We start from the raw sequence: 25,947 nt of genomic DNA on the forward strand, positions 1-25,947 counted from the left end.
AAGCTCAGACAGTAATTTTGTCACTGATGTATGCAACTGTTCCTTAGTCGACACTCAGACTGTAGGCCTGGAGTTATTTTTGTGTTACGCTGCCTGCCAAGTTCCTGGCACTCTCCTTTGGCCTCGCCGTCCCTGATCTTCCGCTGACTGAACATACACGGATACGCCTCCGCGAAGATGACCTTTGGGGCGCGAGCAGTCCCCCGGGCGGCGCTCCAAGACGTCCGTATCTTCCGTCGTGCTGAAGATTTCTCTATAACTCCACCTGGTGTTACCAACTTGTCATGACTGTGGACAGTACCGATGCTCTTCTTACAGCTAAATTATTCCACTTATTTTACTTATCACGTCCTAATTTGGATGGTTAGCCTCGAGTTTTTCCGAGATCAAATTCTAACTCTCTCGGACTGTGTGACAGGACGGGAGAACCCCGTTCAGAGACCGAACGCCTTTCTCGTAGTGTACAATCCTTATGGTTAAAAGAATGCTTCGATAAATTAAATGGCAGTACAATAATACTTGACATGTTAGAATATGAACATTTTGTGTGTTAAGAAAATTTAGGATACAGTATTCTGAGATCGAAGTTTAACCAGGTAGTAAATAACATGACGGACGAAGAGTTGCCTGACAGAATTTGTAGTGCCGTTCGCACAAGTGTTCTGGGCGTGCTGTGTAATATTTAATATGAAAATTGAGGTCTGCGGTTTCTCTGCACAAGTGGAAGAAAATAACTTCGCGTAGTTGTGACAAATGCAGAAAATTTACCTGTTAACCATGTGATTCAAGAACGTCCTTTGAGAGCTTTCCCCAGTCTTCGAACAGAATTCGTGGTGATGACGAAGGGAACAACAGACTACATTCCTGGCCTGGATATTAATTTGTATTTTGAGATTATTGTAATGTTGGTTTGTGATGTATCCATACGTCAAATAAATAAGTAATCTGCAACTGCATAATCCTACTAAAGCCAAAATCGCCAACGGCACACACATCGAAGACCGCAATGACAAAATCTTATGGAGGATTAGAACTACAGTGGGATATATAATTTCCGAAGATCAGGTTGTCTCATGAAAAGGTAGAAGGATTACGGAATGCAATCATGACTGCCGGACGCGGTGGTCTCGCGATTCTAGGCGCGCAGTCCGGAACCGTGCGACTGCTATGGTCGCAGGTTCGAATCCTGCCTCGGGCATGGATGTGTGTGATGTCCTTAGGTTAGTTAGGTTTAAGTAGTTCTAAGTTCTAGGGGACTGATGACCACAGCAGTTGAGTCCCATAGTGCTCAGAGCCATTTGAACCATTTGCAATCATGACTCTCAACCAACAATGAAATAACTGTTAATTAATGACTAGAACGCCTTACTGTTTCGTCTGAATTTCAGAAACCATTTGAAAGAGAGAATTTGGGAAAACGTTTGTGGGCATTGTGGTAGTCAGGTGCGTAATATGAAGACCGAATGTCAATATCGACTTTGATGGGAAAGACATACCTGTTATGATATGGGGCGAGTACCAACAGTCCAGTTATAAAGAGAAGATTCAGGTAAATGTGTGCATGTTTCAGACATTATATCATGTGTTCTCCGAAAAACGTTAGATGAAGTAAAAGAAGGAAACAGAGTGAAGAGATACAAGTGTGCGTCTCCCCTTGAAATTGAAAAAGACCTAACAAAAATGTAGAATACAACTGAGTTCATTGTTAACAATGGGGCATAAACTAAGCAATAGCAAACGAAGAAAATAGATTATTGAAGTGCGTAGGGCGGCTTTCAGATTACAGAATCCAGGGTCAACAGCTGAACAATGTGCAGAATTTAACTTCTCTCAGAAGCAAGATGGCACCAGAAGGGTGGAGTTTGTAGACTCTTATTTGATAAATAACTTACACCAAGGAAATGCCAACCAGAAGACACTGTTTTCACTCCCAGGAAAATCGAAAATCTCACTAAGGGGAAGACATCGTTAAAATTTTCTCTGAAGTGTTTTGCTTTTCGGGTGCGGCATATGCTCAGTTGGATCTCAGGGGAAAGTAGAGTAGATGTTTTATTGAGGCGCAGTACTACCATTGGTTGCTCAATACTTGGGTCTGTTCGCAGTATCTTAACGAAGACGTTCTTCGACAAATATAGAACGTACCTTGTTTGAAAAACACCATCAAGACACGACGCTTTTCCCGTAGAGGCCACATTCTTCAACACAGGTGTTCAATATTGAACCAATTAGTAGATTCTGCAGAAGGCAAGCGGAATACCGAAAGGGAAGTGCACTGATTAAATTAGGGACGCTATATGGTGCTTGTCCTATACGTAGATCAAACGAAAGGAGAAGCTGTAAAATTAGATCTCGCGCTTCCTGTTGACTCAGTTACAAATTTTTTAGTGTTGTACATTTTAGGCTTACTGGATAACTTTCATAATGCAGAAAGTCAGATGTTTGTAGGTTCTGTGAAAAGTGACGTAAACATTGCACAATAGGAATCATTCACCAATTGACAGATATCAAGTAACAAGTTAACTAACTGATAATACGTATTAAATGCTGTCAAACATCCCGACTATAGCTGTTCGTTAATGAATTTTTTTCTCTGTGCAAATCTGAAATGCGAGTATGAATATAAATAACGAGGATAAGGTTGTAAAGAGGGACCGATAAGGTACAATAGTATCAGCTTGGACTTCGACGGGAGTGAATTCATACAGGTATTCAGTCATCCTCTTTGAAGCTTTTTACTCATTCGAGAGCATTGTTGGCCTGATTAAATTGACGGTTATTAGTGCTCTAATAGTGTCAAAAACTCAGTGAAAGCTGGAAAAAACTAAAATGGAAAAATGTAATGTCTATCTTCTGTGAGTCCTTCTATTAGCAAGACTGCCACAAAACTTTTCTCACAAATAATTTCACAGATCTGTTGAAGACACATCGTTCCCCAACGTTCCTTCCTCGATACTGGCAAAATCACACAACTTTCCGAAGCCAAGCTCAGTTGCTACGACTAAATTCCATTTCCTCTTAAAATTGTTTTTAGTGTGAGTAAGTCTGTGGACTACAATCAAAACTCAGCTCTGGATGCAGCCCATGGTCGCTGTACGAGAAAATATATGTAGCAAGTAATAGATGGAAACCACTGATGTTACTTTTTTTCAGACAACCTGGGGTAATGTAATTAACTGGGTGGCCGAAAATTAATCGGGGATAAACTCAAAGAAAGTAAGACGTTTGAACGAACTGTTAGATCATACACCGTTTTACGAATACCATGTAAGTTGTTTTACAAATCGAACGAAAATTGCTCTCCCAGGAAGTGTGCTCTGCATACACAAGATGATAATTATGTGCATGATGTGGCTCCTGGTGATGGAATGGGCTACATGCCTCTTCTCCCACCGATAATCATCCACTGGCTGAAGCACTTCTGTGCTCCATGGACAGCGATGTAGAAGTGAGGATTTCTGACAACTTTTTTCACCTTGAGCGTTCCTATTTGCTTTTGACACGCAAAAACCGACGTAGGGCCGAATATATATATATATATATATATATATATATATATATATATATATAGAGAGAGAGAGAGAGAGAGAGAGAGAGAGAGAGTGTTCACATCTCAGAAAATCTATGGCCTGTTCTTTCGGAAAAAGGCTGTTTTCAACTAATAGACTATCGGGCTCAATTTTTTCATTTATATGGAAAGGATAGTACCCTGAAACACGATAAACACAACGCTAACCGCTCTGAAATTCCACTAGTTGTTGAATACTGCAATATGCTTTAAAAACGCATATATATTTAGAGGAGTTTTTACTCTACTACAAAAATGATTAGTAAATGAACAGAAATTAACCATGTGAGATTTAGATAAGATGCCTGGGGTTATGTTACTTCATATAAAAATATATTTCATTACACTTGTGAATTATGATTACTGTAAAACATGTGAGTCTTCATCATCTTTATCTATGAAGAGTTAATTAACGATATTTCACATTTAACAGCAAACATAGCCACACACTTACAACAACGCATTAGGAAAGAACGTAAACTTGTACACATCCTAACGAACTTACGAACATATTAGAATTTAACTAGAAATAATGAGCAACTTGAAATTAAATAAAACTAAATCGTACCAGGAGGTGGAAATGTATTTGCGTGGGGTACTGAGCACTTTAAGTCGTAACTTGGTACGTTAGTTAATACTGTGAATACAACATCAGTACACTATGAACTAGTTCCAGGATTCCAATAAAGGTATAGTTATTCAAAGTAAATGAAGTATCAGAACTGGTTTATGTTTTAATATACCTCTATTTCAACACTACACACTCTTTCGATATGATGATGACAAGTTGCAGCCAGTCTTGAGATAGTATAGGTAATGTCGCCAACATGCAATGTCATATAACGCTCACTCATGATAGACTTAGACACTCGAGACGAAGATCGCTGCGGAATTCATTCAGCCAGCTATATCCAAATTATTAGCGCTACAAATCTGCCAAGTCTGTCAAAATCTGTCACATTCCTCCCAGTTCTGAGAGCTTAACTCTCTCGTTACACTATGACAGTTGCCTTAAACAAAGTGTTTGTCGAAACAACTTTCCATAGTATCACATAAGTTTTACTTTTACTTACGAACATTATTATTTTTTCATAACTCCTCGAGAAGAAACAGTGATCGTACAATGTCTGTTTCTGATATACTGCTGCAGTTACTATCAAGAGCTTGCAAGACATAACCAATGTGCGTCGGCCAAGGACATTTGATTAATTTCCTTTATTATTGAAAATAAAATTAATTATGCATTTCTTTGTTTTAATATACCAATGCATAGCACTTTTTATGCGGCTGTACTACACGTAAACTGTTCAGGATCCTGTTGCTTTGATCGTTTCTGGTTTACATGCAATCATCTGGTACCTACTAATAACCAAAAATAACTCATAGGACAAGAAGGTCACTTCACTGTTTGTGCCTAGGCTAAGGCCAGCAAAGCACACCACCCTATAATTTGGTCCCTAGTCTGGAGTGAGTACAGAGAGACAGAGTAAGTTGTCGCCAGACTTTTGATGATGTCTTTAATGATGTCATCAGTGAAATGAATGTATAAAATGGTGAGAAATTAAGAAACTGATGGGTACATAAAAACTATGAGAAAATAAAAATACTCAGTTGATGCTACAGGGGTTTCGCTCCACACCTGTTACATCACGCTGGAAGTAGGGTTGTTTCTTAAGTATAAATTGGCAACAAAGTAAAAATTCCGAGATGAGGCACTGTCCTGTTGGTGGAAGACAGCGATTTGTGTCAAATACAGAATTCAACATGAGCATTGGGTTTTCCCTTAATGTCACTGTGGGAGCAGGCCTAATGTCCTATGCGTAGACTGACGGGATATCTGAGATGGTGCATTTTCATATGGTGGAGGTACGTCACTTGTGTTAAATATAGAATTATGGATAGCCACGGGGTTTCTCCTCTTGATGTCACTCACCTGAGACAAAATGTGTTTGTTTCCCTTGCAGTCTGATGCCTGTTTGTTAGACAAATGATCGCAGTATGAGCCTGTTAGCTGCATATGGTGCAGTTTCCAACTCAAACCCATTTTAATTAACTGTGATATACGACTCAACTCTGTTACTACGCCGGCCGCAGTGGTCTAGCGGTTCTAGGCGCTCAGTGCGGTACCGCGCGACTGCTACGGTCGCAGGTTCGAATTCTGCCTCGGGCATGGATGTGGGTGGTGTCCTTAGGTTAGTTAGGTTTAAGTAGTTCTGAGTTCTAGGGGACTGATGACCACATCAGTTGAGTCCCATAGTGCTCGGAGCCATTTGAACCATTTTGATCTGTTACTACAGGTAAATGTAAACAACACTCGTATTCATGACAAATGATTGATAAATCCCCTGAAACACTTTATGTATATATCTGTCGTTTATGTATAACGTATTGATATGTCGAACATTCGCAGTCCAGTGTAACGAATTGTGTTTTGTCTTCCAGTAGGCAGAATGACTGTGGTATTGGGGATTGTATTGCACTACTTAAGTTTGAGGGTGTATAGTTCACTGTGCTTCTAGTATAATACACGTTCACACAGTCGTGGTACATGTGGTATGTAAACCGTATGCTTTTATTTATTTATTTATTTAACGTATGGAATTTAAGTATATTTCAGTACTGGATCATGTTATTCTACATTAGATATATTCACAGACTAACATCAGGTCCTAGAATATATTCAATGGATTTAAGGGATGCCATGGGAAATTCTTCAAAGTCGCCACTGAATGCTCTGGCACTGCATTCTTCTCTGATGCGTTGGATGGTCTGCTTAGGCACGCTGCAGTCACATGCTGGCGAAGACAACAGTCCCCATTTGAAAAGAGAGTCAGCACACCTTCCATGGGCAGTTATAAGTCGGTTCAGAGTTGACCAGATCTTGGGGGCTGATCAAACCCAGGAACTGCCTCAGTAATATAAGGCGGCAAGTTGTTGGGGCATTTTGGAGCCATTCTCTTCTCCAAGAGTTGATGTCAGCCCCAGTGAGGCTGTCGAGAACAAGAGGAGGATGTCTTGAACGAAGCATCTTGATACTCAGATCAGGTATATCGATGTGTACTGGTAGTTCAGGGTTTGCTTCGATCTTGTTGTATTCCCTGACCTAGGCTGCTTCTCGTCGCATTTTTGGGGTGGTATATGATTCAGGAAATGTAGCCATATGTTAGGTGTAGGCCTAACGGTTCCTGAAATAATGCGCGTGGTGTTGTTAACTTCAACATCGATTTTGTTCACATGTCTACTGTTTAGCCAAACTGATGCACAGTATTCCGCCTCAGATTGTACCAGGCTCAGCGCAGACGCCCTCAGAGTTGTTGCCGTTGATCCCCAGTTGGTTCCGAAAAGTTTATGGATGACGTTGTTTCTTGTTCTCACCTTGGCATTTGTTTCTGTAAGGTGTGACTTTAATGACAATATTCTATCTAACGTGACTCCTAGGTGCCTTGGCTCCTTGTTGTGATTGAGGTGTGCGTCCTCAAAGTATACTTCCAGAGCTCTGTCGGTTTCTCTGTTATTGAGGATGAAGCAAGTTACCTCTGTCTTCGTGGCATTAGGCCTATGCCGCCATTTACGGAAGTATGCTGCCAGAACAGAAAGATCGAATGTCAGGGTTTCTTCCATTGTATTAAAATCCGTGTGCCTTGTTGCAGTGGCTCAGTCATCAGGGTAGCCAAGCTGTTTCTGGCATGTCAGCAATGTATAGGCTGAAAAACTGTGGGGCTAATAGTGAGCCTTATATACTATTGGTAATAGGGTGATGCAGTTAGGCACAAACGAATTTCATGGAATTCCCTATTTTGAAATGATGTATAAAACTTCTAAACGGCTGTTCTCTGTCACATCTGGTACATTTTGCAACCTTGACCAGCAAAAGAATTCCAACGTAAGCGTTTTGTTGAAGGAATCACACCTTCATTCTTGAGAAATGATTTAGAAATCCTGTGAAAACAAGCAATTATATGAGGGACAATTAACTCACTGTACATATTCTGCGGCCCTTCAGAATAAATACACTATGACATCTTTCTTCGACCGCAAACTTGCGACACTCGTCCTCATACTTTGCTCTTAGAAATACTGAATGACCACTATGATAAACAGCACATGCACATCTCAAAGCTTCCACTGTCCTGACCAAGACATTGCCACAAATCTACTGCCATGAGTTCGATCCATAAAATACCTATTCTCATCTTCCTTACGATGAAATTGTGCACAATGGTACACAGGTTTACCTGATGTTAAACCCTAGAAAACAGTAACATAAGAAATCCACTGGAGATGTTGAATGTCCTACATACGACGTAAGACACTTATAATGTACATGAGGAACCACTTAAAATGGCCTGAATACTAGATGGCTTCCTGGTTACAGGAGGGATGACAGCAGTTTTTTGTGTCCTCCACACCAATGCAATACTTCTCTTATCTTTTACTTTAACATATGTGCTCTGGCGTAACCACAAACGCCAGAACGAAGATGAAGAGCGCAACAGAAGAGAGGGCAGTGATACGAAGTCGGCGAATGGCGCGATGATTAAGACCGCAACAAGACAGAAGCCGCCTCTACAAGAGGAGAATATAAACGCCGATCCTGCCAGCCTTATCCGCTCAGTATCGGCTCTGTATTGGGACTGTGTACGGACAGGACTAGCAGAGAACGCCACGAATGCAGTTTTTAGTGGTCCACAAACTGTGTGTCAAACTTGCATGAACACTGTATATAGCAAAGGACTCTGATGTATGTTTGCATGTCGCCCGTCTCTTGCGACACCACTGTAAATTCCAAGTTAAATATTGTCAGTCTTCTTATTTGTAATAAAAACTATTAATATTATTTGCTTGAATTGTTGTATAGCATTCCGAGAACGCAGCATCCTTTAGGCATCCTATACGAGACGAGTGGGCAGGACCCCAAGATATGGACCTAAGGACTGTTGAGCGACGTTAAAGTCATCATAAGCACGTCCACAGTAGGCGTTCTGCATTCTCATCTTGTGTGCAGAAGTCGGATTCAGTAGGAATCTTTTTCATCTGAATATATTTCACTCACGGAAGACGAAAACTGGTCTAGCGATTCAAAAATTGTGTATTTCAATCCCTTTAAATCTATTATGGACTTGTACAGTCCATGTAACACAGAATCGTGACACTGTATTTGGTGAGAAAGGAAGTGGCTTCACACGCCAGTTAGTGGGCATTTCCATTTTTCAACAACTGTCATCAGATTGATGCATGCAGCTTTACGTCTCTGTCACGCTTTCAGTGGAGCTATCAAAAACCAGAAAACACATTTCACTGCCGACCCATTCTCTAATTTTCTGTGGATACTATACGAAGTATGATCAAGTTTAAGCACACAATTGAAGGACTATATTGCTACCGCCAATGGGCACAGCAATTTTGGAACACGTCTTATGCTCTTTCTAGAGACAGATTATCAACATACAGTCCATAAACATTGACTGTGTGGAAATATACTCGCTATGTTCGTCCACGAAACCCAGAGGGTGGTAGATACCATGTCCCTCATTTCTGGTCAGATCTGAATGCAGTTGGGGTGTGTGGCCACATGAGCAAAATACGGAATATGACGCTGGATTCATGACTGAATTGAAGAGTTACTAGCAAACAGCATGGTGTTCTTGACCTTGACGAAATTCATTATAGTCCGCAGCTCGTGGTCTCGCGGTAGCGTTGTCGCTTCCCGAGCACGGGGTCCCGGGTTCGATTCCCGGCGGGGTCAGTGATTTTCTCTGCCTCGTGATGACTGGGTGTTGTGTGTTGTCCTTAGGTTAGTTAGGTTTAAGTAGTTCTAAGTTCTAGGGGACTGATGACCATAGCTGTTAAGTCCCATAGTGCTCAGAGCCAAATTCATTATATTCGGTCACGACCCTGGATGGCGTTAGATGCATGTGTCTATTTTGGTACTGTACTCGACACAGTTCCGCGCAGTCGTCATGCGAACAGAATACGGATCTGAGATTAGGTTGGAGAGTTACTAGCAAATAGCATGTTGTTCTTCACACAGACGGAGGTTCGAGCTGGAAAAGTTGTTACACTCATCCCTTTAGGGAGCATTTTTACAGCTTCTAACATCAGTGCAGTCTGGTGCACCGTGCGCGATGCTGTCGGCTCCTGTCTCAGTGCTCGGTCTGGTCGTTGGTCTACACAGTAAGCCACTTTCCAGTTTCAAATTTAAGATTTGATTAAGACTTTAGGAACGCCGTTGTGTAAACTCCTGCTAAATGACGTCGTCTGGTGGAATGTAGGCCTACTACACGCCCCAAACACGCGTGGGATACAGGCATTGCGATGGTACAGTTCTTGGTGAACGCGGGCGGAGATGCGAGGACGCAGCACTAAAGGAACTCGTGGTGGGAATGTGCGGCTCGTAACGGTCGTGCGGCACAATTTGACACTGTACATTCCTTAAGTGCGAAGTACTGTAGCCGGCTGTATTGAGGTGTCCAACCCATACTGAACAGTAGGAAGCTGATTTACAAGTGTCCGCATTCTGAGCTGTAGACGCGGCATCGTCTGTTTAGATTTTTACCTTGCGGGTTAAGCTGTTGGCCTGGAACGTGGGACTACGTGACCCGGCGTGGGTGGTGAGCTCCCGGCTGTACTGGTGTCGAGTTAGGTGCAAGCAGCCGGCTTGGGCAGACGCCACTGGCTAGTCAACAGCGGCGCGCGACCTATGGGATTACGAGTCACGGCACGCGATGAGGCGAGGCAGCTGCAGACGGAAATAGTACGGAGCGTCATAGCGGACGCGGCATTTTAATAAAGACGCAAGTGAATATCTCTCCTATCCTTTCTCCTCGCAACGTACAACAGTGAGGAATGTTTGACATCTACACAAGCTACATCAGTCGTTTATAAAGTTAGGTAAAGGGTTTTAAATTTGTGACACCCAGTGAGGCTCACATCAAGTGCTTCTCTATGGATACGACAAGCAATAGCCTTCCCATTATCTTAACATAGAGTGAGTAGATTTTGAATTTCTCGCTAATTTTAAATTTAGGACGAATGAATTTTGTAACTTTTACCATAACTTTAAACATAGGAAAGGTGTGCTCTGTGGTTTGAAACTTAACCCATTCAGAACTGAATTTTTTATGAACGACAGGAAATTTCTTTATGTCCTTTTTAATGTTTCCAGATGCAGGATTTATAAATAAGTTTGTATGTGTTTGTGGTGTCACCGCCAGACACCGCACTTGCTAGGTGGTAGCTTAAATCGGCCGCGGTCCATTAGTACATGTCGGACCCGCGTGTCGCCACTGTCAGGATCGCAGACCGAGCGCCACCACAAGGCAGGTCTCGAGAGACGTACTAGCACTCGCCCCAGTTGTACGGACGACATTGCTAGCGACTACACGTACGAAGCCTTTCTCTCATTTGCCGAGAGACAGTTAGAATAGCCTTCAGCTAAGTTAATGGCTACGACCTAGCAAGGCGCCATTAACCATTTGTAACGTTGCATGTACCTCAAGATAGAGTCTCACTTGTATCATCAAGAATGCTGTATACCAAAGGACGATATAAAAGTTAAGTGTTCTAGTAGCTACGTTCTTTTCTTTATCACATTCATTACGAATCCTGTTCCAGACTTAACGCCAGACGGCGTGAGTTGACGCGTGCCCTTTCGGCTACTTCACTGTGGACTGGCTGCCTTAACAGTCCACTACAGTGTTATCAAGACATACTTTGTACACTTGGGTTCATTTTATGGATTAAAATAACTAATTACGATAAATCTGCTATTATAATAAGTAGTAATGTGATCATTTAATAATTACCATGTAAAATAACAATAACAACATTCAATTACACAGTGGAACATAGCGAACCAACCACGTATGTGTATTTTGGTGGTTTCAAACTGCTGCACACTAATACACTGACTTACTGATACTTTCATTATGATGCCCAGCAGTTGGCAACACTTGCGCATGATGAAAATATCTAATATTCAGACAAATGTATGCTTGCAGCTAGGAGACAGTAAAACTTAATTACACAATTGTAGCTAGAAATGGTTAAGATAGCTAGTGGAGGGTTTATTTGTTAAACGTAGCGCTAGTAGACTTAGATCCAATGTAAGGAAGACAAACTTTTAGGGGGGAATTGTTTGGAGGACAATTACGAGGGTTGTTTTTTAATTAAGGGCCGTTTTTATTTTTAAAAAAAGATACAAATACTTTTGTAAAAAAACTTTTATTTTCTGATTCTACACACCTTTACCTATTTTTCTACATAGTTGCCGTGTTTATTTAAGCACTTGTCGTACCATACAACTAAGTTTTTAATTCCCTCTTCAAAGAATTCGGTCGCCTGCTCTGACAAGCCAAGAGTTCACGGCCGCTTTCACTTCATCGTCGTCATTGAAGCGCTGCCCGCCAAGATGGTGTTTCAGGTACCGGAAAAGGTGAAAATCGCTAGGAGCAAGGTCGGGGCTGTATGGTGCATGGTCCAAAACGTCCCAGCCAAAAGAATCACTCAAATCCCGAGTCTTTTGAGAGGTGTGAGACCTAGCGTTATAGTGCAGGAGCAAAACTCCTTTTGTCAGGATGCCGCGCCTTTTGTTTTGAATTGCTCTGCGGAGCTTCTTTAGAGTTGCACAGTAGGCATCTGAGTTGATTGTCGTTCCTCGTGGCATAAAGTCCACTAGCAAAACACCGCGCCGGTCCCAGAACACAGTTACCATAATCTTGCGCTTTGACAGCGTCTGTTTAGCTTTGACCTTGACGGGTGACGTTGTGTGTCGCCATTCCATCGATTGTCGCTTGCTTTCGCGAGTGATATGGGATGCCCATGTTTCATCTCCAGTGACAAATTTGACTCAACATGTCATCCCCTCGTTCCTCGTAACGAATCAAAAAGTCCAATGAAGTGGCAAATCTCTTCCCTTTGTGGTCCTCTGTGAGGAGTCTGGGTACCCACCGAGAACACAGTTTCTTAAAGTTTAGGTTTTCAGACACAATTTTGTACAAAACCGATCTTGAAACTTGTGTAAATTCCAAAGAAAGAGTGGAAATTGTGAATTTTTATTTCGACTGCAGCCACCAAATCATCAGTGATCACAGAGGGCCGGCCTCAGCGTTCTTCGTCATGGCCGTTTTGACGGCCATTTTTAAACTCTATAACCCATTGACGCACTTTACCTTCAAAATGGTTCAAATGGCTCTGAGCACTATGGGACTCAACTGCTGTGGTCATCAGTCCCCTAGAACTTAGAACTACTTAAACCTAACTAACCTAAGGACATCACACACATCCATGCCCGAGGCAGGATTCGAACCTGCGACCGTAGCAGTCGCACGGTTCCGGACTGCGCGCCTAGAACCGCGAGACCACCGCGGCCGGCGCACTTTACCTTCACTCATTGCATTCAAGCCATAAACTTCTGTTAACTGACGATGAATTTCTGCAGCTGATAGGCTTCTCACAGTCAAAAAACGTATCACAGACCGTATCTCACACGCGGCGGGCGATTCAATAATCGTAAACATTGTAAAGTAGCACAGCGATGCGTACACGTCAGCTACAGAGCTGCAACTTGCATCAGTGTGAACGGGAAGGATGGCGGCAAGTGGCGCGGTGGCTTGTTGCGGCGTCCGCGCGAACTACGGGACTATACGCGCGAACGGCCCTTACTTAAAAAACAACCCTCGTACTTAAAGGTACCCCTAGTGGTTAACCTAGGAGAAGCAGTATGTGTAACAACAAGGAAACCGCAGTGACCATTGTGAATATTTTATTTAGCTCAAGTGACATACTTCTAACAACATAAAATTCACCATCTTGGATTTCCCCACCAATTTATCCTTAGGAACACAGCCCTGCTTCCACAGTGACATTAGGAGAACACAGAATTCTGTATTTAGCACAAGTGGCATACTTCCACGAACCTGACAATGCCACATCTTGGATTTGATAATGTCCTGCCAATATACTTGGGATAATAGCCCTACTTCCACAGTAACATAATAGCAGTGATAGGGAAATCCTGTAGCAGAAACAGGTTATTTTGCGATTCCCACCATAGATCTGAATTAACCATTATCTTTTTAATTTACCGACGCTTTTACTGACAATGTATACCCAGGGCTGTTGATGTACGTTATGGGGTGTCGAGCGAGGGGAAAATCTGGCTAAACACATGACGTCACTGATGAAGTCATCGATCCCATAGTCGGAAATCTGGCTACAAAACACTCTGTATACTTTTTCATACAGGCATTTTGTTCACCAATACTGAACATGAATGTGTCATATGTACAATCATGTACTATGTTTCAATTTTTATTATGAAAGTATTGTAGTCTCTTGAAAAAATTTATTACACCAGGTGTCTCTCCTAGGGGTCGTCAGGAAGAATAAGCAGCAATCCATCAGCAAATGGGCAGTGCTGCACACTTGGCGGTCGCAGGCAGTGTGGATCAGGGCAGTGCTATCACTGCTGGTGTGCTGGTTAATCTTCGAGCTTCACTGTCCCTGTTAATACACATCGATAGAACAAATATCGCACTAGGCTAATATGAGACTTCTCTATCGAATGGGCTCGTAAAATTACGCTTTGAAATTCATTTAGTATGCAGCGGGAATCAAACCGACGGTATCCCCCGATAGTTGAGTCTCATGGATGTTGTGATGAGCACTATCTTTTGGGAATAACTCCAGTTACACAATGGAAAGATTGCAAATATTTGCTGAAGCATCAGAGAAAGTGCACCTGACGACTCTTACAAGGGAACCTCCCCATCACACCACCCTCAGATTTAGTTATAAGTTGGCACCGTGGATAGGCCTTGAAACACTGAACACAGATCAATTGAGAAAACAGGAAGAAGTTGTGTGGAACTGTGAAAAAGTAAGCAAAATATACAAACTGAGTAGTCCATGGGCAAGATAGGCAACATCTTGGATAGTGTGAGCTCAGGAGCTTGTATATTTTGCTTATTTTTTCACAGTTCCACACAACTTCTTCCTGTTTTCTCAATTGATCTCTGTTCAATTTTTCAAGGCCTATCCACTGTGCCAACTTATAACTAAATCTGAGGGGGGTGGGATGGGGAGGTTCCCTTGTTAGGAGAAACACGCTGTAGGATGACCTGATATGCGGGTTAGACTGTTAGGACCTCTTGAAGCAGGTCGACACCAACTCTGATCGCACTAGCGTTGATTATATTACAAGTGCCAATCAGGCCGTTCACAAATATCTTAAACAGTGGACATGTTAATTCTGTAGGCCAGTACAAAACTGACGCTCAGAAAACACTACACGACAAGAGAGAAATTTGAAGAGTACCGCTTAACAATACCACCTATATTTTCCAGGCAACTGTCTGCAAAGTTTAAAACTACTACGTAAGTTAAATTTTCTGGACACATTACACATTTAGTGGTCAGAGTATTTGACATGATGCTAAACATCCGCTTGTAAGTGACCTGTGCTCAACAGCGTAGAGACATGCCCTTACAGCGTGCAGTCAGCGACACTGCGACTGGACCATGAGTTTGTTCATAGCGGATGAATAGAATTTCGGTTTGAGGAATGATTGACGTCAGAGGATCGTCTTGAACGAAACTATTAGACGGCTCACTCACAGAGGCATCGTGAAAGTACACAAGATTGGTGGCGGTGCGACAAGGCATGACATTTGATGGGCTTTGGGGGTCAGGTGAATATCGCATGGGTGTTTTCAGCATATTGATGAGTACGCTGTAGGAGTAGACGTTTGGCATCAGACATGAATACATGCTTCTCGTACAATGGCCCTGGGTGAACTGCCCATACTCTTAGTGTATTATGTGCACAAGTGCTTCAGCACTCTGTAACAATAAAACAATATATATATATATATATATATATATATATATATATATATATATATATATATACTCCTGGAAATGGAAAAAAGAACACATTGACACCGGTGTGTCAGACCCACCATACTTGCTCCGGACACTGCGAGAGGCCTGTACAAGCAATGATCACACGCACGGCACAGGGGACACACCAGGAACCGCGGTGTTGGCCGTCGAATGGCGCTAGCTGCGCAGCATTTGTGCACCGCCGCCGTCAGTGTCAGCCAGTTTGCCGTGGCATACGGAGCTCCATCGCAGTCTTTAACACTGGTAGCATGCCGCGACAGCGTGGACGTGAACCGTATGTGCAGTTGACGGACTTTGAGCGAGGGCGTATAGTGGGCATGCGGGAGGCCGGGTGGACGTACCGCCGAATTGCTCAACACGTGGGGCGTGAGGTCTCCACAGTACATCGATGTTGTCGCCAGTGGTCGGCGGAAGGTGCACGTGCCCGTCGACCTGGGACCGGACCGCAGCGACGCACGGATGCACGCCAAGACCGTAGGATCCTACGCAGTGCCGTAGGGGACCGCACCGCCACTTCCCAGCAAATTAGGGACGCTGTTGCTCCTGGGGTATCGGCGAGGACCATTCGCAACCGTCTCCATGAAGCTGGGCTACGGTCCCGCACACCGTTAGGCCGTCTTCCGCTCACGCCACAACATCGTGCAGCCCGCCTCCAGTGGTGTCGCGACAGGCGTGAATGGAGGGACGAATGGAGACGTGTCGTCTTCAGCGATGAGAGTCGCTTCTGCCTTGGTGCCAATGATGGTCGTATGCGTGTTTGGCGCCGCGCAGGTGAGCGCCACAATCAGGACTGCATACGACCGAGGCACACAGGGCCAACACCCGGCATCATGGTGTGGGGAGCGATCTCCTACACTGGCCGTACACCACTGGTGATCGTCGAGGGGACACTGAATAGTGCACGGTACATCCAAACCGTCATCGAACCCATCGTTCTACCATTCCTAGACCGGCAAGGGAACTTGCTGTTCCAACAGGACAATGCACGTCCGCATGTATCCCGTGCCACCCAACGTGCTCTAGAAGGTGTAAGTCAACTACCCTGGCCAGCAAGATCTCCGGATCTGTCCCCCATTGAGCATGTTTGGGACTGGATGAAGCGTCGTCTCACGCGGTCTGAACGTCCAGCACGAACGCTGGTCCAACTGAGGCGCCAGGTGGAAATGGCATGGCAAGCCGTTCCACAGGACTACATCCAGCATCTCTACGATCGTCTCCATGGGAGAATAGCAGCCTGCATTGCTGCGAAAGGTGGATATACACTGTACTAGTGCCGACATTGTGCATGCTCTGTTGCCTGTGTCTATGTGCCTGTGGTTCTGTCAGTGTGATCATGTGATGTATCTGACCCCAGGAATGTGTCAATATAGTTTCCCCTTCCTGGGACAATGAATTCACGGTGTTCTTATTTCAATTTCCAGGAGTGTACGTAGATGCTGATGATAAATTGAAATATGAAGATGTTTTTAACCCCAGCAGTTTTCTGGAGTTAAGAGGTAATGAGAAATCCACAACAGTTATCTTCATCATAGTTTACTACAAGTAGTGTTCGGAAATTTGAAAAATTTGCCATTCACTAACGATCTTTTATTTCTTACTAAGGAATGGTTTTGGGCTTAATTTATAAATGATTTGTGAGCTGCACCTGAAACTCCATTAGCACACTACTACTAATAATTGAAGCTTATAGTGCTATAGGATGTGTTCAACGTGCAACAACAAAAGGTTATGATAATGTACCTAATAACAAAAACTGCCCATCACATTGCATTAAAAATTTTCCTCGAATCTTTCCTTGTGGCCAGCTCCTTGTGGACTACAGAATTCCAATTGAAACTAGGTGAGAAATTCAAAGTTGGTTTTACATTGTAAACAGTGTAAACTTCCTCCGTCATTAAGCGGTTAATGCGATAGTATGACCCATCGCGTATGCCTAATGAACTTGTTTTTGAATGAGGCTATCGTCAACTGAGATATGTATTTTGGTCACTTGGTATAAGAAAGCGTACAAAATTTCGTTGTAAAGACCAAACTATTCTATACCTGCCTTTTCTACTTATTTGAATTTTTTGTAATACTTCAGTGTCATCACTCACATAAAATAGGAAACGAAATGGGGCACTACATGACTCAAAGAGCCCACAATAAATCTAATTGAAACAATACAGGAATTATTTAACACAGTAATCAGACCATTTCGGCACTGTCTGTCCAGTATCTGATCAATAATGCAGAGAGCAATGAATGGTTAACCGTTTGACTGTACAGGTGGCAATTGGAGGTTGACACACATTTCTGCCAACAAAATAAGTTACGAAATGATGAAGAAGAGAGGAAGAAACAGTCTTTTGGAAAAAGTAGTTCCTTTCATTATTAAAAAGTAAATGTTTGACTGGCGGTAACTGTTTTATAAGACAATAATTTAAGAAACCTCAGATTAAAGTTTACATACGTGCATTACATTCCTGGAACTGGATATCTACATACTCTGAATAGATTGTAGTTACTACGAGTATTTAATCAATCAGATAAGCAATTGTTTGGTTTCAACAGATTGGCAACGTCGAAATACGAAACAAACTAGTGAACAATAGTATTATTACATCACACAACATATGAAATACGTAAACTTGATTTCGTATTATCTTTGATTCGAAGTTGCCACAAATACTTTAAGTTGTTGTACTTAAATGTCTCTTTACTCCATTAGCAAGAATGTCATTGCCTCTATATATTATTGAACAACACTATTACATATTTTCAGTTATCTTTTTGCATACAAACTACTAACACTGATAGTCGCTTAATACTTTTCTTCTAACCTCTTCAACAACGGCACTCTAGTATTCAGTAACTGGAAAGGAATGTTACCGTAAGCAGGTGACAGTGCTCCATGTAATATTTCGGGCACACATAGATTCGCAAGGACCAAGTACTGGGCAGGATCTTGATGTTATTGGAGCCTCTTCTGTCTACTCCCACACGTCATGCTCTTGGCGCCTTGGCGCTTCGCTGATAACACTGCACCTCACAGAGGCCAGACAGTCACGCCACTTACCTGTGTTAACTCTAACGTCTCACAAGCAATTAAGTCTCGTGCGCGCTCTGCTCTGACGTCACACTCGCCTCCAGAAACAGCGCTCCTACGCAAGTCTCTACTCTCTACCAACGATATTGCTTTTCCCAACTTTCCCAAACACCATTAACCCAGAATAAATACATCGTAATACAAAATAGTTTATACAAGTTACAGCACATATTCATTTCGAAATAAGACGTAATATCAAAAGATTTACAGAATAAAAGAACTATATTATCTTTGCAATAAACATAATAGGAAAATATTTTAGATACCACGTTTCTATTATAGTGTCAGTATCTCTTTAGATTAATCACAGCATGTAGTCGTTCTTGGTATGTAACATCCTTTTATTGCTGTAGGTATAATTTGTTGCAATTCATTTGTGAATTACATGCCATTCAGTTCTTACGTTTTCATAGTGACGCTGCAATTTTCTACATTAGTAGAGTAATTTTGTAAAGCAACTCACTCTCTTCTGCTTCTAGTGGATTTGCAGGCAAACAGCTTTTACCTCGTCAACATATTACTTTCCCCTTGCAGTGTATCCTGAGGGCCAGTCATTTATTCGGGTATGTTAGATTACTTTTCCATTGACTATTAGCTGTAGATACGAACTGTACCTGCTGAGACTAGATGAAGAGAAACTAACGATGATAGTTGTCTATCTCCTAGCGTCTGAAAACTCACCATCTGTCAGCAACATTCCGATGGCCGCGTCTGGCAGTCATATATATGATACAAATAAAAGTCCCACTGGCACATATTAACAACTCTATGTGATGAACAACTAATCGAAACATGACACCATTTCGCAAGAGCAGCTTTTCCACTTTGACATCTCTCTGTTATATGCTTGAGAACTTTTGTACCACTATATGTCGTGTGTATCGCACGCTGAAAGCCTTCATTTTCCAACAAATGTGACAACAGCTGCGATTCCATCTGGTCTTGTAGTTTAACCAATAGAGCAATAATTTGCGGGACAGGGACGCATGTCAAGTCCAGATCATATCCGCACGCTGTTTATGAACCATTGATATGAAATGCCGGCCAGTTATGGAATTGTTTTCAGGCGATACGCCATACAAGCAAGGGAAATTGCGGGCTGGTTCTCCATTGCCGTCTAGGAAGCACAGTATACTATTATTCAAAAATACACTACTGTTTTGAAAAGGTAGTCACAATGAAATTTATTCCTCCGATTAGGGAGATGACACTACACAGTAATTTACATTACAGACCGGTAAGGGCACTGTGACTGTGGAAATGCACGCGCCACCGCGTGCTGCAGGTCAGAGCCGCTAGGCATCGTGACTTGGAATCAAAGGCAGCTTGAATATGCTGCAGGGGAGTACTCTCCCACGCAGTTTGTAGGAGGGTCCACAAAACATCAGCTGTGGCTGCAGGACGACCTGAACGAACAAGTGGCCGATCGCCCATATCCAGACATGTTCGATGGGCGACGTGTCAGGGGAACGTGCAGGCCATGCTACCCGTCGTTGTTCGAAGAAGGCTTACAAATTCCTCGCCACTTGCGCGTGGGCGTTGTCTTCCTCAAATATTTCATGTGAAACGGCCTGCAGGAGGCCTCGAGCTGTAAAACCTCCCTGACGTAGCGATAGTTGTGTAGACTGCCCTCAACATGTAGCAGGCAAGGTAGCCTCAAACCATCGCGCTTGGCATTTTTCGCTACACTGCTCAGCAACGCACTCTGCCCGATTGTGTTCACAACAGCGGTGTCGAACGAGTCATTACTGTATGTCCCGATTTCGATCCCAGCTACTGCTCAAATTTTTGAATAAAAATCATCTGCAATGGCATCGATGATTTTTGGTATGAGTCACCTTCGTTTTTCTAACGGTTTTACCAAAGAGGATGGATGAGCAGACAGAGTTTCAGACCAACATCTTGCCCTTTTGGTGGGAAGTTGCTCGGAAAGGCGAAAGAATCATCGAGATCTACAGCATGAGGATGAAGAAGGCATATGTCACCACTGCATTAAAGGCATATAAAAGTGTATTCACAGGACATGAGGCCAGCAACTGAAAAAGTGTCATGATAATCTCTCCACTTTCAAAAGATTCCGGATTTTACCAGGGGAGATAACTATCAGTAAAAGATGTAATAATAAACAACAACACGGTAACATTCTACGAGTCGGAGAGTGGAATATTTGAGCTTATTAGTGAAGCTAGAAAATCTGAAAAGAGACCTGTAAAGGCTCAATCTACATACAATGGTGGCGAATGAAGTGAAATGCAGAGAAAGTATGGATTTCAGGTCAGACTAATATGTGGCAGTACCAAAAACAGCAGGAAATTGTATAACAGAAGTAGGAGTCATTATGAATAGGAGGGCAGGGCAGAGAGTGAGCTACTATGAAGAGTCCATTGACAACGTTCTTTTTATCAGAGTCGACAGCAATCCAGCGACAATAGTAAGAGTTGAGGTATATATGCCGACGTCAAAGACAAAAGGTAAAGACATACAGAAAGTATGTGAAGATACTGAACGGATAATGCAGTATATAAAGGGAGACGATAATCTGATAATCATGGGGGATTGGAGCGCGATAGTAAGGAAGGAACGGAAGACAGAATTACGGAAGAATATGGGCTCGGTAGTGGGAATGAGAGAATAGAAATATTCCCAGAATGAGATTTTCACTCTGCAGCGGAGTGTGCGCTGATATGAAACTTCCTGGCAGATTAAAAAATGTGTGCCCGACCGAGACTCGAACTCGGTAGCTCAGTTGGTAGAGCACTTGCCCGCGAAAGGCAAAGGTCCCGAGTTCGAGTCTCGGTCGGGCACACTGTTTTAATCTGCCAGGAAGTTTCATATCAGCGCACACTCCGCTGCAGAGTGAAAATCTCATTCTGGAAACATCCCCCAAGCTGTGGCAAAGCCATGTCTCCGCAATATCCTTTCTTTCAGGAGTGCTAGTTCTGCAACGTTCGCAGGAGAGCTTCTGTAAAGTTTGGAAGGTAGGAGACGAGGTACTGGCAGAAGTAAAGATGTGAGTACCGGGCGTGAGTCGTGCTTCGGTAGCTCAGTTGGTAGAGCACTTGCCCGCGAAAGGCAAAGGTCCCGAGTTCGAGTCTCGGTCGGGCACACAGTTTTAATCTGCCAGGAAGTTTCAATAGAAATATTAATTGTGTTTTGCAATAAATTTCAGTTAGTGATAACGAACGCAATGATCAGAAATCATAATAGAAGGAGGTACACTTGGAATAGGCCCGGAAACAAATGAATATTCCAGTTGGTTTACATCATGGTCAGCCAGACACTTCGACATTACATATTGGATTGTATTGCGTACTCAGTACCCAGTACAATTTAGTAACGGTATAGAGAACGCTGTAGTTTTACAGAATCGTCAAGAAATATCAGTGTAGAAACATTTGGGATGCCATAGTATTTATAAATGGTAAGATGCATTTGAAGTTCTCTAAGGCTATGCGATAGTGAATACTGCGGTAGGCAGTTCAGTTGCAGAGGATTGGAAACCTCTAAAAATGGCATTTACAGAAGTTGGAAAGAAAAACAAAAAAAAATGGTTCAAATGGCTCTGAGCACTATGGGACTCAACATCGTAGGTCATAAGTCCCCTAGAACTTAGAACTACTTAAACCTAACTAACCTAAAGAAATCACACACACCCATGCCCGAGGCAGGATTCGAACATGCGACCGTAGCAGTCCCGCGGTTCCGGACTGCAGCGCCAGAATCGCACGGTCACCGCGGCCGGCCGAAAGAAAAACATAGCTGCAAAGAAGGTAGCTACAAAGAACCCATGGGTAACAGAAGAAACACTTCAATTCGTCAACGTGAGAAGGAATTACAGAAGTGTTCAGGGAAAGGCTGGAATACAGCAATGTTAGACGCTTCGCAGTGGTGGTGGTGGTAGTAAGTTCCTATGGGACCAAACTGCTGAGGTCATAGGTCCCGAGGCTGACACATTACTTAATCTAACTTACGCTAAGGACAAACACACAACCATGCCCGAGAGAAGACACGAACCTCCGACTGGGTGATCAGCGCGAACCGTGGCAAGTCGCAATGGACCGCGTGGCTACCCCGTGCGTCTCTTCCAAATGAAAGAAATAGAAAGTACAGGGAAGCCACGGCGAATTGGATTCAGGAGAAATGTAAGGAAATCGAAAAAGAAATGGTAATCGAAAGTACTGATTCATCATACTGTAAAGTCAAAACTGCCTTCTGTGAAATGAAAATCAAATGCGTTAACGTTATATTACGATCAGAGTTCCAATATTTAACTCACAGAAGAGAGCAAAGAGGCGGAAAAAACACATGTAATGCCTCCAAGAGGGAGGAGCAATGTATGAGAAAGTGATAGACTAAACTGGACTCGTTATGGATGACATTGGGCAGGCTGTTCGAAATCGTGTGATAGCCCGTGAACTGGAGAGCGCACAGTTGTCCGCGGGGCACCGCCTCTCGGCCGTGGGCTGTTGTTGTATCTACATCTACGTGATTACTCTGCTATTCACAATAAAGTGCTTGGCAGAGGGTTCAATGAACCACCTTCAAGCTGTCTCTCTACCATTCCGCTCTCGAACGGCCCGCTGGAAAAATGAGCACTTAAATTTTTCAGTGCGAGCCCTGATTTCTCCTATTTTATCGTGATGATCGTTTCTCCCTATGTAGATGGATGCCTACAGAATGTTTTCGAAACTGGAGGAGAAAACTGGTGATTGAAATTTCATGAGAAGATCCCGTCGCAACGAGAAACGCCTTTGTTTTCATGATTGCCACTGCAATTCACGTATCATGTCTGTGACACTATCTCCCCTATTTCGTGATAATACAAAACGAGCTGCCCTTGTATGTACTTTTTCGATGTCATCCGTCAGTCCCACCTGATGCGGATCCCACACCGCACAGCAATACTCCAGAATAGGACGTACAAGCGTGGTTTAAGCAGCCTCTTTAGTAGACCTGTTGCACCTTCTAAGTGTTCTGCCAATGAATCGCAGTCTTTGGTTTGCTCTACCCACATAATAATCTATGTGATAGTTCCAGTTTAGGTTATTAGTAATTGTAATCCGTAAGTATTTAGCTGCATTTACAGCCTTCAGATTTGTGTGACTTATTTCGTAATCGAAATTTAGCTGATTTCTTTTAGTACTCATGTGAATGACTTTTCTTTATTCAGGATCAATTGCCACTATTCGCACCATACAGATATCTTATCTAAGTCATTTTTCAAGTCGTTTTGATCATCTGATGACTTTCGAAGACGGTAAATGACAGCATGATCTGCAAACAATCTAAAACGGCTACTCAGATTGTCTCGTATGTCGTTAATATAGATCAGGAACAGCAGAGGGACTATAACAGTTACTTGGGGAACGCCGGATATTACTTATGTTTTACTCGATGACTTTCCGTCTATAACTACGAACTGTGACCTTTCTGATAGGAAATTACGAATCCAGTCGCACAGCTGATGCGATAATACGTAGGCACGGAGTTTGGTTAGAAGACGCTTTTGAGGTTCAAATGGCTCTGAGCACTATGGGACTCAACTTCTGAGGTCATTAGTCCCCTAGAACTTAGAACTAGTTAAACCTAACTAACCTAAGGACATCACAAACATCCATGCCCGAGGCAGGATTCGAACCTGCGACTGTAGCGGTCCTGCGGTTCCAGACTGCAGCGCCTTTAACGCTTTTGAGGAACAGTGTCTAAAGCCTTCTGGGGCTCTAAAAATACGGAATCAATTTGACATTCCCTGACGATAGCACGTATTACTTCATGAGTGTAAAGAGCTTGTTGTGCTTCAGAAGAACGATATTTTCTGAAACCATGCTGACTATGTGTCAATAAATCGTTTTCTTCGAGGTACTTCATGTTCCAAAACCCTACTGCAAATCGACGTAAGTGATATATGCCTGTAATTCAGCAGATTACTCCTACTTCCCTTTTTGGGTACTGGTGTGACTTCAGCAATTGTCTAGTCTTTAGGTACGGATCTTTTTGTGAGCGAGTGGTTGTATATAATTGCTAAACATGGAGCTATTTTATCAGCATACTCTGAGAGGAACCTGACTGGTATACAGTCTGGACCGGAGGCCTTGCCTTTATTAAATGATTTAAGCTGCTTTGTTACACTGAGGATATCTACTTCTATGTTTCTCATCTTGGCAGTTGTTCTTGATTGGAATTCAGGGATATTTACTTCGTCTTCTTTGGTGAAGGAGTTACGGAAAACCGTGTTTAATAACTCTGCTTTAGTGGCACTGTCATCTCTTTGGGTTTTCTGCCAGATTTCGTGACAGAATTTCGTTGTGGAAATTATTAACAACATCTCGCATTGAAGTACACGCTATATTCCGAACTTCTGTAAAACTGTGCCAATCTTGGGGATTTGGAGTTCTTCTAAATTTAGCATGCTTTTTTAGTTGCTTCTGCAACAACGATCTGACCTGTTTTGTGTACCATGAGGGATCAGTACCATCACTTATTTATTAGTTTATGTGGTATATATCTCTCAATTGCTGTCGATACTATCTCTCTGAAAACATTCCACAACTTTCCTACACTTACATGATCAGATCGGAAGGAGTGAAGACTGTCTCTTAAAGAGGCGTTAAGAGCATTTTTGTCAGCTTTTTTAAATAGATATACTTTGCGTTTCTTTTTGATGGTTGTAGGTTTTACGGTATTCAGCCTAGCAGCAACTGCCTTGTGGTCGCTAATCCCTGTATTAGTCACAATACTCACTATTTGTCCAGGATTATTTGTTGCTAAAAGGTCAAGTAGGATTTCGCAACCCCTTACGCTTGGAGTGGGCTCATGAATTAATTGTTCAAATTAATTTTCTGAGAAAGCATTCAGTACAGTTTAGGATGACGTTTTATGCCTGCCGCCGGCTTTAAACGAATAATTTTTCCAGCATATCGAGGGTAGATTGAAGTCACCACCGACTATAATTGTATGAGCGGGATACTTATTTGAAATGAGATTCAAGTTTCCTTTGAACTGTTCAGAAACTCTATCTCCTGAGTCGGAGGGTCGGTAAAACGATACAATTAATAGTTTAGTCTGATTATCAGGTATAACCTCTACCCATACTACTTCACACGAACTATCTACTTCAATTTCGCTACAAGGCAAACTACCTCTGACAGCAATAAATACTCCACCACCAACTGTATTTATCTTTTCTGAGCTCTGTTTGATCGTTTGAAAAAATGTCGACTGAACTTATTTACGGCTTTAGCCAGCTCTCTGTACCTACAACTATTTGAGCTTCTGTGCTTTCTATTAGGGCTTGAAGCTCTGGCTCTTTCCCAACACAGCTACGACAATTTACAACTACAATACGAAGCGTTTCTACAACTACCTTACTGTGTTTTACCTGCATACTTTT

This window comes from Schistocerca nitens, chromosome 3 (genome assembly GCF_023898315.1).
Source record: "Schistocerca nitens isolate TAMUIC-IGC-003100 chromosome 3, iqSchNite1.1, whole genome shotgun sequence".
NCBI classification, from domain to species: domain Eukaryota; kingdom Metazoa; phylum Arthropoda; class Insecta; order Orthoptera; family Acrididae; genus Schistocerca; species Schistocerca nitens.